Source organism: Hibiscus syriacus, unplaced genomic scaffold (assembly GCF_006381635.1).
Source record: "Hibiscus syriacus cultivar Baekdansim isolate YM2019G1 unplaced genomic scaffold, ASM638163v2 tig00116965_pilon, whole genome shotgun sequence".
Lineage (NCBI taxonomy): Eukaryota > Viridiplantae > Streptophyta > Magnoliopsida > Malvales > Malvaceae > Hibiscus > Hibiscus syriacus.
In genome coordinates, this window is record NW_024063490.1 from 5,209,801 (window position 1) to 5,226,774 (window position 16,974).

At 37.6% G+C, this 16,974-nt stretch overlaps 1 pseudogene; it reads left to right on the plus strand.

The window, feature by feature from the left end:
• The first annotated feature begins 585 nt into the window (after positions 1–585).
• On the plus strand, positions 586–16,501 carry LOC120191130 (annotated as a pseudogene).
• The last annotated feature ends 473 nt before the right edge of the window (positions 16,502–16,974 follow it).

Genomic DNA, 16,974 nt, shown 5'->3' on the forward strand with positions numbered 1-16,974 from the left:
AAAAAGGATCCCTAGAATCGTAGATCTGAGAAGATCTCTTCGGTTCTTTGATTCTCCGGTAAAGAAACGAAGGAGATAAGTTTCTTCTCTCTTTCTTTTCTTTTTTTTTTCTAATTTTTTGAACCCAACTTCTCCCTGATTTCTTTCTTTTTGTTTCATTTTTCTGTGCTCGAATCCTCCCTCATTTTCGGCTTCTTCTTCTCCCTTTTTATGGTGTTGTATGTCATGATGATGCTCCTAGATTCTTTGAGATTTTATAGATTTAGTTTATTTTTTTATTTTTTTGTTTTGTTTTTTCACTATTTTGTGGTTCAGTGAGGTGACCGACTAGTAGTGGCGGCGATGACAGGTCTTGGCAGTGACGTCAGTTGGTAGCTAGGTTTAGGTTAGGGTTAGGGATAACTAAGGTTTCAATTGGGCTTGGTGGGTTGGTTATTGTTTTTTGGATTGGGTTAAAGGGTGAATGAGTTTGTATTTTGAGCCTTCAAAATAAAAATAAAATTTTATAATAATAATAATAATAATAATAATAAATTATATTATTATTATTATCATTATCATTATCATTAAAACGACGGACAAAAAATGGTGTCAACAGCTGCTCCTTTTTACCCATTGGTATAATAACACCAATAGGGTAAAGACAACCAGACAACATTTTTCGGTCAGTTACGTCTTTTGTTTTGAAAAATTGATGTTGTTTCAGTGAGACTAAAAAAGATATTTATTTTAAAAGATAATGTTCATGGTTTTGTTTCAAAGGAAACAATTTCAAAAGGATTGAAAATTGCAATGTCAAAATTCATTTTTTCAAGAGAAAGAAATTTTATGCAAGGAAGAATTTGTTTCAAGAGAAACTATGTCAATGCTTAGGGTTCCAAAAGAAACTTTTTCGAGTGAGACAAAAATTAGTTTCAAAGAAATTATCTCATATGAGATAATTTTTTTTTGCTTTTGAGGTAAAATTCCCCCGAGAGAGGCAAAATTTGTTTTGTGTTTCAAGGGAAACTGTGACAAGCAAGATGAATTTTTTTCAAGAGAAACAATCTTAAATGATACAATCGATGTTTGTTGACGACGTTGTTCCTTTATGATGAGGAAAACTAGCCACTTTTGAATGACTATGTATATGAAGACAACATTTTTCATTCTTGTTGAGGAAATCTGATTTCCTAGAGAAAATTTGATGTTGGAAACGACACGACTCCTACGTAATGAAGAGAAAATGATCATTTCTGATGATATTGCTTATTTAGAATCAAATAATATCATAAATATTTATAATTAAATTTAAATAGAAACTCAAAAATTTGACTCGACTTAAATTTTATTAACTCGACTCGACTCGAAAAAATTTCAAGTCAACTCTGAGTTATGAAATAGGATTCGTCAACTCGAATAACTCGAATTTTTTTTTACTCGATTCAACTCGAATCGATTGAATGATCACCCCTAAATGCACCCCCGATGACTGGATCCAACGAGCATGATGGTGTAATATTTGCAGCTTGATAAGCTGAAATGCGTTATCAATGAGTTAAACATCAACTCGGTGATCACGACGCCTTGCCATGAAGAGATCTTACCCATCAACTCGTGGACGACTCAGAGGTCGTACACTTTGAAAGGTTATGCATATTCGGGTGAGTTTTGTTGGGTAAACTACCTATTTAGTCATCCACTTATTACTTAGTATATGTTTTGATAACCCAATTATTACTTTTTTTTTATTTCCAAAATGATACTTAACGATAACGTTATGTTTTGATTCTGTTTGAATAATCAATAAAAGGTCGTGGGAAAAAGGTAACACGTGTGGAGGTAACAATGGAAGACGATGAAACCTGGAAAGTATGCTCGTTAGACCAACCGGAAAAGGCGAACAAATATGGTAAATAATGGTGCTGGTGCTTTTGGTCACTGCAGGTCGAAGTGCTTGACCTTTTGGGAGCCAAAGAGATCGCGATTCGTGTATGAGATGAAACCCTCAAAACCCAGCCCGAGAAGCTCATTTGGAATGTTATGGTAAGTCGTACAAATGGATTACTAGAAGGGCTAAAAGTATAATTTGACCCTAACACTACAGTAAAACTGAGTTTCAACGGCGTTTTTTAGTTCTTTAGAGGCATTTTTAAGCACCGCTAAAAGAACTTATGGTGATAGGAAAAACGCCGCAAAAAGCGCTAGCCATACCAGTGCCACAAAAGATGACGGCGTTTGAGAACAAAAAACGCTGCAATAGGTTGATATCTATAGCGACGTTTTTGGAACAACATCGCAAAAGGTTGATATATATAGCGGCGTTTTGGAACAAACACCGCAAAAGGTCGAGATCTATAACGGCATTTTTGGAACAAACACGGCAAAAGGTCGAGATCTATAGCGACGTTTGTTGAACAAACACCGCAAAAGGTCAAGATATATAGCGGCGTTTTTGGGACAAACGTCGTAAAAGGTTAGATCTATAGCGGCGTTTTTGGAACAAACGCCATAAAAGGTCATATCTATAGCTGTATTTTTGGAACAAACGCCGCTAATTACCTTTCTTTAGCTAAAATTAATTGATTTTGCATATTTCATTTATGTTCTTAAAATTAGCTGACCTTATTCCCATATGTGGGGTAAAAGGGAGGTAGGGTAGTAGGCTGCCCTCAACGCCAGGTTGAGAGCAGCTTCCGTGGAAGACCTACATTATGAATTGCCCTCAGTGGGACTCAATCCCATGACCACAAGGTTAAGAGCCTTGTACTCTACCAACTGAGCTAGACGGACAATTCTTTCATTTATGTTCTACATCACCTAAATTTAATATCATGTAGCTTTATCTAATTAACAACATCCATACATTTTAATTAAGACACAAGTCATGCAGAAAAATACTTAACAGCAAAATAAATTAAAACTTATAAACATTAAAATTAAATGTAATGTTGTTTGACATTGTTCTCTAGAATTTAGTCTAGGTTCTTTCACTTTTAATTAAAAAATATATATTGTTCACTAGAATTTAGTCTTCATTGCTCTTTCGTGGGGAAAGAAAGTAAAAAAAAAACAATTTTTTGTTTGATGAAACATCATTAAGTCTTTCCTCCGTGTAAATTGTATATGGAGAAACTCTTCATCAATTTCACCAAATAAATCCCCTAGCTCCGGTTCACCAAGAAGACTCCTTGCGCGCTTCAGTGCTTCACTTCAAACAGATAACTACCTTCTACCTACAGTCTGAAACTTGATTAGAGGTGGCTTGGGAACTGAATCAAACATTAAACAAAATAATATTAAAGTAAAAGAAAGAAGTGTTTACTTGGAGTAACAGTAGAGGCAATGTCGTCTTCATCGAGGATAGATAATGCTTTTGCATTAGAAGATTTTTTCAACGCCACATATTTCCCCAACCCGGTTCTAAACATCGGGTATTTATCCACTCCTCTATCATCGTTCTCAATAAGCATCGAACATCCCGCGTACGATCTATGAAATTTTAGAGTACAAAATAAAAATATAGCGGCGGAAAGATTAAGAGATTATTACCTTGAAGTAGGAGATCGGCCATGGAAGGGTATGATGCAATAGGAGTTCCTTTCGGGTCATCATCGGGTTTCGACGGCAAGAACGGACCGAAAGCCTCTCAACGATAATTTAATCCATTGTCAGAGCAAATACGCCACGTAGACATTCCGACGATAATTTCTCTTACTCTGTCCATACATATCAATCATGTTCAATAACTCACCGATTACCAAATTTGACTGGCAAAAGTTAAAGTGAAATGAACAAAAAGAGAAAACAATGTCTATACGTGTGAGAGAACACCACAAATAATTAAGGGATTCATCGTTTTCCAATGCCCAAAATTTAAGGATCATGTCAAAAAAAAAAAAAAAGAAAGAATATAACTTCCAGGTTTAACTCCAATTAATGAAATGCAACAAAAGATTAGACCCTCTTGTTATCTGATCTAAGAAAACCCATCTGTTCTGTAAGCTCATCCATATTCTGAGTTTTGTCCCATCCATCGTCCATCAGTTGCCCTTCTTCATCTTTCACATCAAAATTCTCACAAGATCTCATATTCCATTTTTTTCAAAAACCATTCTTCAATCTTAATTTTATCGATAAATTGATGTTATTGCCTACTTCCTAAATAATTCTGAAATAACTTGCCTGCAACCTTCTTTCATGATCCAACCATTTAGAAATTTAAATAGTTCGGCCCCCTAATCATCATTATCTGCCAAAAGTAGCACTAGAACATGATCCGAAACCATCATCTTCAATCCTAATTGCACCATATCTTTAAACTCAACAAGCCAAAATTCATCCAGTAAAAACCTATCTATCCTGCTCCTACTTTGAGGCCCGAACCAAGTGAAATTTCACCCACTAGTTTTCATGGAAGCTAGCATCAGTAATCATGTTACAACTTTCTACATAAACTATTTTAAAGCCTAATTGACATGGGGCACAAACCACCTGCATGGAAGCTAACATCAGTAATCATGTTACAGCTTTCTACATAAACTAGACAACTACAATAAGCTTAAGATAATTAAGCTTATAAATGTTTACAACATTATTAGAGGTGCCAATTCCACCATCGACCATATCACAATCTATATGGTAAGTATCTCGAGTAATTACGATCTGTTTTATGTCGAAAGAGAGTTCAACAACTTGCCTCACCATAACATTGATCAATACTTGAAGCAATGTACTCAATTACCAATCTTCCCTATTAGCTAAGTTTGTGCATCAAAACAAATTCATACACACTGCTAGCGGGTACATTGATAAAAAGAAAAAGGTAAACAGCCAAAGCATCCTAGAAAATTTATTGTGAATTTATTGTGTATTTTCTTTGAACTTTCTATTGATAATATGTTTTCGCCCCACAAAATTTTATAAGTTTGCACCCAGCATAAAATCCTACGTCCGTATTTGTGTGCAACACATGTTTCATGATTAACCTATAGACTTATGCTAGAGATCACATGCGAATTTAGTAGGCCATCATACAAGGCCTTAGACTGCATGTACTCACATGTACACATCTTTATGGGCATTAATGCAAAAAAAGAAAAAGTAAAAGAAAACAAGACCATGCCATGAGCTTTGCATACTCCAGCCATGATATAAATCATGCTTCCAAACATGCAAAATGCAACTCATCGTCTTCATATTAACAGAAAGCAGATCTTACCATATTTTCCTTGCTAGTTTTACCTAACATTTTATTTAAAAGGGAAATTCAAAATTGTACAGTAGCAAAATATATCCCCACCACCGAATATTTTCATTAGAAAAGAACTTAAAAATTAACTTTCACTAGAACAATATTGTAAAATGCCTAGGAATGGCAGAACGACCCGATCCCGATGGGGAAACCCGAAACCCGACTAAATTCGGGTCGGGTCGGGTATCGGGGTTTTTTTTCGGGTTCGGGTTCAGTATCGGGGCAGGGTATCCCTGCCCCGACCCGACCCGATTATATATATATATATATTATTTTATATTTTTAATATTTAAGTGATTTAACCTAGTTTTCTTAGTTCTCTCCCGATCCTCACTTCACTCTCGTATCTGCGGCTGCTCTCTTCGTTCTCTAGAATCCAAATCCAATTTTCTCACCATCAACAAATCTTCCTTTCATCATTCGTTTTCATTTACGAACTACGGTTAAATTGCGCCCGGTAACGTCAGTCGTCAGGTTCGTTCTTCCTTTATGTGTTTACTTTTCTATACATTCGATTCTGCTATTTGATTTTCAGTTTTGTTACTTTCGATAGGGTTGTGTATTTCTATCCTTACCTTCTCAGTTTCCTTTAATTTTGGTTCTGAATCTAGTAGTCACGGTTGATTTTTTGATTAATTATATTTTGAGGGGCTTTTGAATCGGATTTAATCTATGGGACTTTGAAAATATGCTTGTCGTAAAAGTAATGGATAATTTTTCCTTTTGAAAGTTTAAACTTCTCTGCTTCATGGAAACAACTAAAACCCACCCCTTGCCCATAATTTAGGATTATAGAACAACACTGCTTTTCATTGGTTGGTTAATTTGAGCTAAAGCAAGATTTATTATATGATACTGTGTTTTGTATTTATTTCTCGTATTTAGGTTTTCATTTTGTTAAGGTTATGCAATTGTTTTAAGATTTTCAAATTGTCATGCTTCTGGTCTGCTTCCTGTCTCAACCTGTAGCATTGCCTATTATACCTTTTCTCCTTGCTGTATTGATCTTTTGCTTCTAACACTGATCACTTTATTTTGTTCTTATGAGCATGGTTGGTATGAAGATTTATTTACTGGCTTGGAGTCTTAGGCAGTTTAGTTGTGAATGTTGGATTTTGGTTTGAATTCACACCCAGTCTGAATGGGCAATTGGAAGTTAGAACACTGTTTTCAATAAAAAATATTTATGATCACTAATTACAAACTATACAGTGAATCAATGAGTATCAGATGAGTAGCAAGAATTACCCCTACCCTTTTTTAGGGTGGGGGCTATAATTAGTAAATAATGATGTCCCTTCCTCCTTTCATGTCTAGTTACATCCTTTGTATTATGAATTTAGTAAGCATCCTTTCATGGCTATTTGTTTCTTGTGGTTGCACACTTTATGTTCAAGTCTTTTTGGTGTCATTTTCTCCATCTTTTCCTATTATTATACATTTATTAGGATTTTTCTGTTTTTATGTTGGATGTAAAAACTATTTCTTATGGATGTGTATGAGAATTACATTGTAGCAATCATATACGTTACATCTATAATCCTTTATTACTTGATAACTTGTGTCATTTGGTTGTTTAGGTACCTTTTACCGTTGTTGCTTCAGTATGATTCAACTGTAGAGGAATGAGGAATCTGATCAAAGTCCCATGGTGTTGGTGCTAGCATTCAAAAGAAGAATGGGAACGATGTTTGGAACTGTTGGAAATTGTGATGTTTGGAACTGTTAGATGAGGTAAATTGTGATATGGAAATTATGATGTTTGGAACTGTTGGTTGAGGAATCTCTATATTTCTTTGTCAACATTACTACTTTGACGTGAATGATTGCTAATATGATTTGATGTGGTCTTTTAATCTTATTGAATTTAATAGCTAGTCGTCTAATCTCTGCAAATTTACACAATGTAGCATACTGGGAACTTTAAAATGGACTTTTAATTCACAATTACTTCAGCAGGTTTGATTATGGATTATCTAACACCAACATCAAACCACTTTTGAAATTTGAATAACCATCCTTAAACAATAACATAAATTATGCCAATTTTTGTAAATGATTGACATACAGTATTCGGGTCGGGGTCGAGGTCGGGTATGGGTATAAAATTTTGGGTCGGGTTCGGGGACGGGACAAAAAAAATCCCCGACGGGGCGCCCCGATAAAAAACTCATTGGGGATCGGGTCGGGGTCGGGGATGAAGATTCATTTCAGGTTCGGGGATGGGTTTTTTATCGGGGCGCCTCGTCGGGGATTTTTTTTTGCCCCGTCCCCGAACCTGACCCAAAATTTTGTACCCGTACCCGACCTCGACCCCGACCCGAATACTGTATGTCAATCATTTACAAAAATTGGCATAATTTATGTTATTGTTTAAGGATGGTTATTCAAATTTCAAAAGTGGTTTGATGTTGGTGTTAGATAATCCATAATCAAACCTGCTGAAGTAATTGTGAATTAAAAGTCCATTTTAAAGTTCCCAGTATGTTACATTGTGTAAATTTGCAGAGATTAGACGACTAGCTATTAAATTCAATAAGATTAAAAGACCACATCAAATCATATTAGCAATCATTCACGTCAAAGTAGTAATGTTGACAAAGAAATATAGAGATTCCTCAACCAACAGTTCCAAACATCACAATTTCCATATCACAATTTACCTCATCTAACAGTTCCAAACATCACAATTTCCAACAGTTCCAAACATCGTTCCCATTCTTCTTTTGAATGCTAGCACCAACACCATGGGACTTTGCTATATCAGATTCCTCATTCCTCTGCAGTTGAATCATACTGAAGCAACAACGGTAAAAGGTACCTAAACAACCAAATGACACAAGTTATCAAGTAATAAAGGATTATAGATGTAACATATATGATTGCTACAATGTAATTCTCATACACATCCATAAGAAATAGTTTTTACATCCAACATAAAAACAGAAAAATCCTAATAAATGTATAATAATAGGAAAAGATGGAGAAAGTGATGACACCAAAAAGACTTGAACATAAAGTGTGCAACCACAAGAAACAAATAGCCATGAAAGGATGCTTACTAAATTCATAATACAAAGGATGTAACTAGACATGAAAGGAGGAAGGGACATCATTATTTACTAATTATAGCCCCCACCCTAAAAAAGGGTGGGGTAGTTCTTGCTACTCATCTGATACTCATTGATTCACTGTATAGTTTGTAATTAGTGATCATAAATATTTTTTATTGAAAACAGTGTTCTAACTTCCAATTGCCCATTCAGACTGGGTGTGAATTCAAACCAGAATCCAACATTCACAACTAAACTGCCTAAGACTCCAAGCCAGTAAATAAATCTTCATACCAACCATGCTCATAAGAACAAAATAAAGTGATCAGTGTTAGAAGCAAAAGATCAATACAGCAAGGAGAAAAGGTATAATAGGCAATGCTACAGGTTGAGACAGGAAGCAGACCAGAAGCATGACAATTTGAAAATCTTAAAACAATTGCATAACCTTAACAAAATAAAAACCTAAATACGAGAAATAAATACAAAACCCAGTATCATATAATAAATCTTGCTTTAGCTCAAATTAACCGACCAATGGAAAGCAGTGTTGTTCTATAATCCTAAATTCTGGGCAAGGGGTGGGTTTTAGTTGTTTCCATGAAGCAGAGAAGTTTAAACTTTCAAAAGGAAAAATTATCCATTACTTTTACGACAAGCATATTTTCAAAGTCCCATAGATTAAATCCGATTCAAAAGCCCCTCAAAATATAATTAATCAAAAATTCAACTGTGACTACTAGATTCAGAACCAAAATTAAAGGAAACTGAGAAGGTAAGGATAGAAATACACAACCCTATCGAAAGTAACAAAACTAAAAATCAAATAGCAGAATCGAATGTATAGAAAAGTAAACACATAAAGGAAGAACGAACCTGACGACTGACGTTACCGGGCGCAATTTAACCGTAGTTCGTAAATGAAAACGAATGATGAAAGGAAGATTTGTTGATGGTGAGAAAATTGGATCTGGATTCTGGAGAACGAAGAGAGCAGCCGCAGATACGAGAGTGAAGTGAGGATCGGGAGAGAACTAAGAAAACTAGGTTAAATCACTTAAATATTAAAAATATAAATAATAAAATATATATATATATATATATATATATATATATATATATATATATATATATCGGGTCGGGTCGGGGCGGGGATCCCCTGCCCCGATACCGAACCCGAACCCGAAAAAATCCCCGAAAAAACCCCCGATACCCGACCCTACCCGAAATTTTTTAAACCCGACCCGACCCGAATTTAGTCGGGTTTCGGGTTTCCCCGTCGGGATCGGGTCGTTCTACCATTCCTAGTTTTAATCTTACCTTCGCTACTAAAAACATTTTTGCACTCAGACCAAAAAAAATATATTTGCAAACATCATTAAAACTAAAGATATTTTATATTACCTTTTGAGAAACAGTTGTTGCCTAAATCGCAGCGCCTGCAAGACTACTTGACGGAAAGAATACGGCAGCGTCGAGAAGATTGACGGCAAGAATAATGGCATGTGGCGGAGAAGATGTACCAAAGAAGAGGGAAGATAGGGAAAAAGAGGGAAAATGAATTACAGATCGGGCAGGAGAAAGAGGGAGATATAATTGTCCTTTTGCGGCGTTTACATGACAAAAGGCCACTAATGTACTTGATTTTGCAGCGTTTTAATTAAAAACGCAACTATTGCATAAGTTTATAGCGACGTTTTGCAAAAAAACACCACCTTTTGTCGTTATATAGCAGCGTTTATTCTAAAACGCCACTAACGTATATGTTTATAGTGGCGTTTTTAATTAAACGCCAATACAGTTGTAAATTTTAGCGGCGTTTTTACAAAAAGTCACTATATATCTGGGATATAGTGACTTTTTTTTTTACAAAAAGGCCACTAAAATATGCATTTTTAGCGTTGTTTTCACAAAAAACTCCACTATGTATTCGGATATCGCGGCGTTTGTTCAAAATTGCCGCTACATTTAAAACATTTTTGGCGTTTGCTGTAAAGACACCGCTAAATCTACCGCTAAAAACTACTTTTACTATAGTGTAAAATGGTTTAATCATGTGTATCAGGGAGTGATGAACAACTGCTGGTTTCGGGTAAAAAAACAAACATATGCAAACCGCACAAAGGAGAAATCAGAATCATTTTCGAGCACCCAACTTTGTCGGGCAATAAATCCAGTGGATGGATGGCTAAGGAACGATTCCTCGAAAAAGCGGATTCAAACCCGAGTTTAAAGAAGAGTGTGTCGTCTCCTTTCATGAACACTGCCTCCAAAACATTTTCCATGTCGGAGGTCAAGAAACATAACTCTGTCGATTCGGCTTGGATCGTCGTACATGGTAACATCTATGATTGCACTAGTTTCCTCAAGGGTCACCCAGGTGGAGCGGACATTATTTCAATCAACGCCGGGACTGACTGCACTGAAGAGTTTGATGCGATTCAATCCAACAAAGCTAAGAACATGGTCGACTGTTATCGAATCGGCGAGTTGAACACATTGGATTATGCTTCCGACTCGGCGGCATCTGTTAGGAAATATAACGAGAACAAGTAATTTCCCTATAGCCAGATTAGTGAGAATACGAAATAAAAGCGGAAAAATAATACCCGAAAAATTGATAACGGAGTTCAGCCAATTGTGCTTACGTCTCCGGACTGCTGCAGATCTTTTACTGAAGAGAAAAATTACAAGTGTTTACAAAACACACTTGAGAGAGAACTGGAAGATTTTGGGATGATTTTGAAGCTAAATGAGCTAGGGTATTTATAGCTGAAGCTTAAGGATTAATATTGTAATTAACCCTATTATAAAAAATAAAAAATTACAGCAGCCCCCCTTAGCAGCCCATGTGTTTTATTAATTTTCAACAATCTCCCACTTGAAGACTGATTTTAATCTGTCTTCACACCTCGATCAATGCAGCAGCATTTCTGGTCTTTTATTCTAGCATGCCAACTGAAGCTGAACACAACTTCAGTTTTTCTGTGGTCACCGTCTTTGTTAACATGTCTGCCGGATTTTGAGCTCCACTAATCTTTTCAAGTTTCAAAATCCCATCTTCCAGAAGAGACCGGATAAAATGATATCTCAATTGTATGTGCTTCGTCCTGGAATGAAAAGACGGATTCTTCGCTAGATGGATAGCACTTTGACTGTCGCAATACAAGACATTGTTTTCTTGTTTCTTGCCTAACTCTTCCAAGAAACTTTGGAGCCAGACCATCTCTTTGCTGGCTTCCGTAACAGCGACATATTCTGCTTCGGTTGTAGAGAGAGCAACTATCTTCTGTAGTTGAGAAACCCAACTCACTGCGGTTCCTCCTAGAGTATAGACATACCCTGTAGTGCTTCTTCTGATGTCAACATTTCCGGCTAAGTCAGCATCTACATAGCCTGTCAGTATCGTATCTCCACCTTTGAAACAAAGTGCTTTGTTTGTGGTACCTCGCAGATATCTGAGGATCCATTTGACTGCTTCCCAGTGTATTTTGCCTGGATTATTCATGTACCTGCTAACAACTCCCACTGCTTGAGCAATATCTGGTCTGGTACAAACCATGGCATACATCAGACTTCCAATTGCTGAGGCATACAGCACCTTCACCATGTGTGCACGTTCTTCCTCCGTCTTTGGTGACTGTTCTTTGGAGAGTCTGAAATGAACACCTAAAGGTGTATTTACTGGTTTAGCATCTTGCATGTTGAACCTGGAGAGTACTTTGTTGATGTACTCAGCCTGTGATAACATCAAAGTCCCCGACTTTGTGTCTCTCTTGATCCTCATCCCAAGAATCTGCTTTGCAGCGCCCAGATCCTTCATAGCAAACTGCTTCGACAATTTTTGCTTTAAGTGTATAATCTCTTGCATGTTTGAGCCTGCAACGAGCATGTCATCAACGTACAATAATAAAATAATGAAGCTGTTGTCGAACCTCTTGATGTAACAACAATGATCTGCTTGGCATCTGGTAAAACCACTACTACCCATGAAACTATCGAACTTCTTGTACCACTGTCTAGGAGCTTGTTTTAAACCATACAAGCTCTTCTTCAACCTGCATACCAGGTTTTTCTTGCCTGTCTCTATGAAGCCTTCTGGCTGCCTCATATAGATTTCTTCCTCCAAATCACCATGAAGGAAAGCTGTCTTTACATCTAATTGCTCAAGATGTAAATTTTCTGCAGCTACAATTTTCAACACCAGTCTGATTGTAGACAGTTTCACGACTGGAGAGAAAATTTCATTGTAATCAATACCTTCTTTTTGCTGAAAGCCTTTGACAACCAATCTTGCTTTGTAACGTTTGCTCCCATCGTGCTCTTCTTTGATCCTGTAAATCCACTTGTTATGGAGCGCTCTCTTGCCTGGTGGTAATTCAGCTAATTCCCACGTCTGATTTGACATAAGCGAGTCCATCTCATCTTTCATGGAAGACTCCCACTTGACTGAATCCTCCACTTGCATTGCTTCATCATAACACTCTGGTTCACCATTGTCAGTCAGCAACAAGTAGTGTAAAGAAGGTGAATACCGTTGGGTTGGTTTAGGAATTCTGGAGGAGCGTCTCAGTTCTGGTGTGCTTGGTTCTTCTTGAACTGCTTCAGGATTGATTTGAACATCATTTCCAGGAATCTCCTCAAACTCAGCAAATTCCTTTGTTTCAGCTTTGGTATTTGAACTACTTGATTCTACAATTGACCTGTCTTTGTACATCACATTCTCATTGAAAATGACATCTCTGCTTCTGATGATCTTCCGATTTTCATAGTCCCAAAACCGGTAACCGAACTCATCACCGCCATAACCAACAAAGGCACATTTGTTGGACTTAGCATCAAGCTTACTTCTTTCAGCAGAGTCTATGTGTACATAAGAAATACAACCAAACACTCTTAAGTGTGAAAGGTTTATTTCTTTCTTGCTCCAAACTTCCTCTGGTATTCTGCCATCCAAAGGAACTGAGGGCCTACGGTTGATCAAGTAAGCTGCAGTGTTGATTGCTTCAGCCCATAGAAATTTGGGCAAGCCGGCATGTATCCTCATACTTCTGGCACGTTCATTCAGAGTTCTGTTCATGCGCTCTGCTACACCATTATGTTGCGGTATCTTGGGAACTGTTGTCTCCATCTTGATTCCATTGTTTGCGCAGAAATCTCTGAATCTACTGTCTCTGTACTCTCCTCCATTGTCAGACCTCAACCGCTTGACTTTCAAACCAGTCTCATTTTCCACCATGGCCTTCCATTTTCTGAAGATATCGAAGACTTCTGATTTCTTCTTCAGAAAATAAACCCACACCTTCCTTGTTGAATCATCGATGAAGGTGACATAATATAGTGAGCCTGCAAGAGATGGAACTGGGGATGGTCCCCATACATCAGTATGAATCAATTCTAACCTTTCTGCCTTGGGTGCCTTGCCAATCTTTGCAAAACTGACTTTCTTTTGTTTTCCAAAGATGCAATCCTCGCATAGTCCGACATCCACATTCTTTAGATCCGGCAGCTTCCCTTTTGACAGAAGTATCTTCATTCCTTTCTCGCTCATATGGCCAAGCCTTTGGTGCCATAGGTTTGATTTTCCATCAGCATCTGCTACTGCAATGATATTCTCTAAATTTGAGGTTACATAGAGTACCAGTCTTCTTACCACGAGCAATGACGAGTGCTCCTTTGGTAATCTTCCATTCACAGCCTGAAAAGGTTGTACTGTATCCTTCTCCATCAAGCTGTCCTACAGAAATCAAATTTCTTTTGAGACCAGGAATATGTCTCACTCCTGTCAGCTTCCAGGTGGTCTGGTTTGGCAGCTTTAGTCGGATATCTCCTTTTCCGACGATCTTCAAGGTTTCATCATCAGCAAGATGAACCTTCCCAAAATCACCACTGATATAGTTCTCCATGATTTCTTGGCATGGGGTGGAGTGGAAAGATGCCCCTGAATCCAAGATCCATGATTCAATCGGACTGTTGACGCTTAGAATCATGGCATCACCTGTCTCCTCTGTCACGTTGGCAGATTCCTGTGCACCGGTATCTTTCTTCAGTGCTCGGCAATCTCTTTTAAAGTGACCTTTCTTGCCACAATTATAACAGGTAAAATCTTTCTTTCCCGTTCTGGATTTTTCCCGTCTGGATTTGGATCTGCCACGATTTGAATTTCTTTCTGAAGTTCTCCCTCTGGACTCCGTGTGCAAGGCTGAGGAGGTTGATGCTTCACCCGATTCTCTCCGTCGAATTTCTTCGCTCAGTACCAGATCCCGAACATCGTCGAATTTTAATTTGCTGTTTCCCGACGAACTGCTGACTGCTGTAACAGTAGCATTCCAACTGTCTGGTAAAGATGATAAGAGAATTAAAGCTCGAACTTCATCATCGAATTCAATTTCCACTGAACTCAACTGGGTTGTGATTGTGTTGAGTTCATTTAGGTGTTGTGCCATCGATGCCCCTTCCGTCATCCGCAAATTAAATAATCGCCTCATCAAATGAACTTTGTTTGAGGCCGATGGCTTCTCATACATACTGGAGAGAGCCGCCATAAGACCCGCCGTGGTCTTTTCCTTTGCTATGTTGAAAGCAACATTGCGGGATAACGTCAGTCGGATAACTCCGAGGGCTTGTCTGTCGAGAAGAGCCCAATCTTCATCCTTCATGCCCTCTGGTTGCTTTCCTGAGAGGGGTTGATATAGATTTTTCTGGTACAGAAAATCTTCGATCTGCATCTTCCAAAAGCCAAAGTCCGCACCATCGAACTTTTCAATTTTCACCTTCCCTTCGTCTGCAGCCATCGCTTCCACTCGAATCTGGCTTCTTTGAATCGTTTTTGACAATTTCTGCGAACCGCCGTGTATTTGAACACCTCTGTCGACAAATTCGTATCGCCGACAAAATTTCACTATTCACGAAATTCACTATTCACGTGAATAGTAACCCACAGAAAAATTGGTAAAATTCACAACCAAAAGCTCATGATACCAGTTGTTAGGAAATATAACGAGAACAAGTAATTTCCCTATAGCCAGATTAGTGAGAATACGAAATAAAAGCCGAAAAATAATACCCGAAAAATTGATAACGGAGTTCAGCCAATTGTGCTTACGTCTCCGGACTGCTGCAGATCTTTTACTGAAGAGAAAAATTACAAGTGTTTACAAAACACACTTGAGAGAGAACTGGAAGATTTTGGGATGATTTTGAAGCTAAATGAGCTAGGGTATTTATAGCTGAAGCTTAAGGATTAATATTGTAATTAACCCTATTATAAAAAATAAAAAATTACAGCAGCCCCCCCTTAGCAGCCCCCTTAGCAGCCCCCCTTAGCAGCCCATGTGTTTTATTAATTTTCAACAGCATCCTCACCTAATGGGGTGTCAAACTCGACCCTTTCAGCTCATATTAAAGAAGCTGTGCCCACAAGACCGGTAGCGTTGGTTCCACGTGAGAAAATCCCATGCGAACTCGTCGAAAAAACATCGAGCTCTCACAATGTTCGTCGATTTCAATTCGCATTGCTGTTGGAAGATCAAGTGCTCGGATTGCCCGTAGGGAAGCACATATTTTTACGTGCCACGATTGATGATAAGCTTTGCACGAGAGCCTATACCCCAACTAGCTCCATTGATAAAGTTGGCTACTTTGATCTAGTCGTCAAGGTTTATTTCAAAGGGGTGCACCCGAAATTCCCTAATGGTGGGCTAATGTTGCAATATTTGGACTCTCTCCCACTCGGTTCTTCACTAGACGTGAAGAGTCCTTTGGGTCATATTGAATACACCGGTCGAGGCAACTTTTTGGTTCATGGCAAACCCAAGTTTGCCAAGAAACTAGCAATGTTAGCCGGCGGAACCAGGATCACCCCGATCGATCAAGTTATCCAAGCTATTTTAAAAGACACCAAGGACGAGACAGAGATGTACGTCGTGTACGCAAACCGAACCGAAGACGGGTTTTGATGAAAGACGAGCTCGACTGTTGGGCTAAGAAACATGACCTGTTGAAAGTATGGAACGTAGTGCATGAATCGATAAGGCAAGGATGTCAATATAGCTTAGGTCACATCACGGAAACTATACTCCGGGATCACATCCCGGTGGGCTCCGGCAACATTCTTGCGTTGGCTTGCGGGCCGCCGCCAATGATTCAATTCGCCGTGCAGCGTAACTTACAGAAGCTGAAGTATGACGTCAAGGAGTCCTTGTTGATCTTTTAGAAGAAAGTGATAGATGATGTTGTTGGGAAAATGATGTTGTTGGGAAAATGATGTATATAGGGAAATCAAGGGTGTTGTAGTTTAAAACAAGGAAAAAATATATTATCTTCCTGTATCAAATTTCTACATCGATATATCCTTTCCAATTAATTCCAAAATATTTTAGTCATTCACGAAAAAAAGTGTTTATATATTAAATATTAATATAAAAAACAAATTATATAAATTTAAAATATTTAAATAAATAATTTTAAAATATATAAAATTAAATAAAAAAAATCACCATCCAATATTTTGGAATCACCACTCATGCTCACCATCATAAATCACACATAATTACACAAAACTTAGATAAGTTATATACTAATAGAAAAATTACTACCAATATAATATAATTTTTTTGACAAAGAATTATAGATGTAAAGTAAGTAAAATAATAACAGTTCTTAACAGGTCTTTAATATAAATTTAAA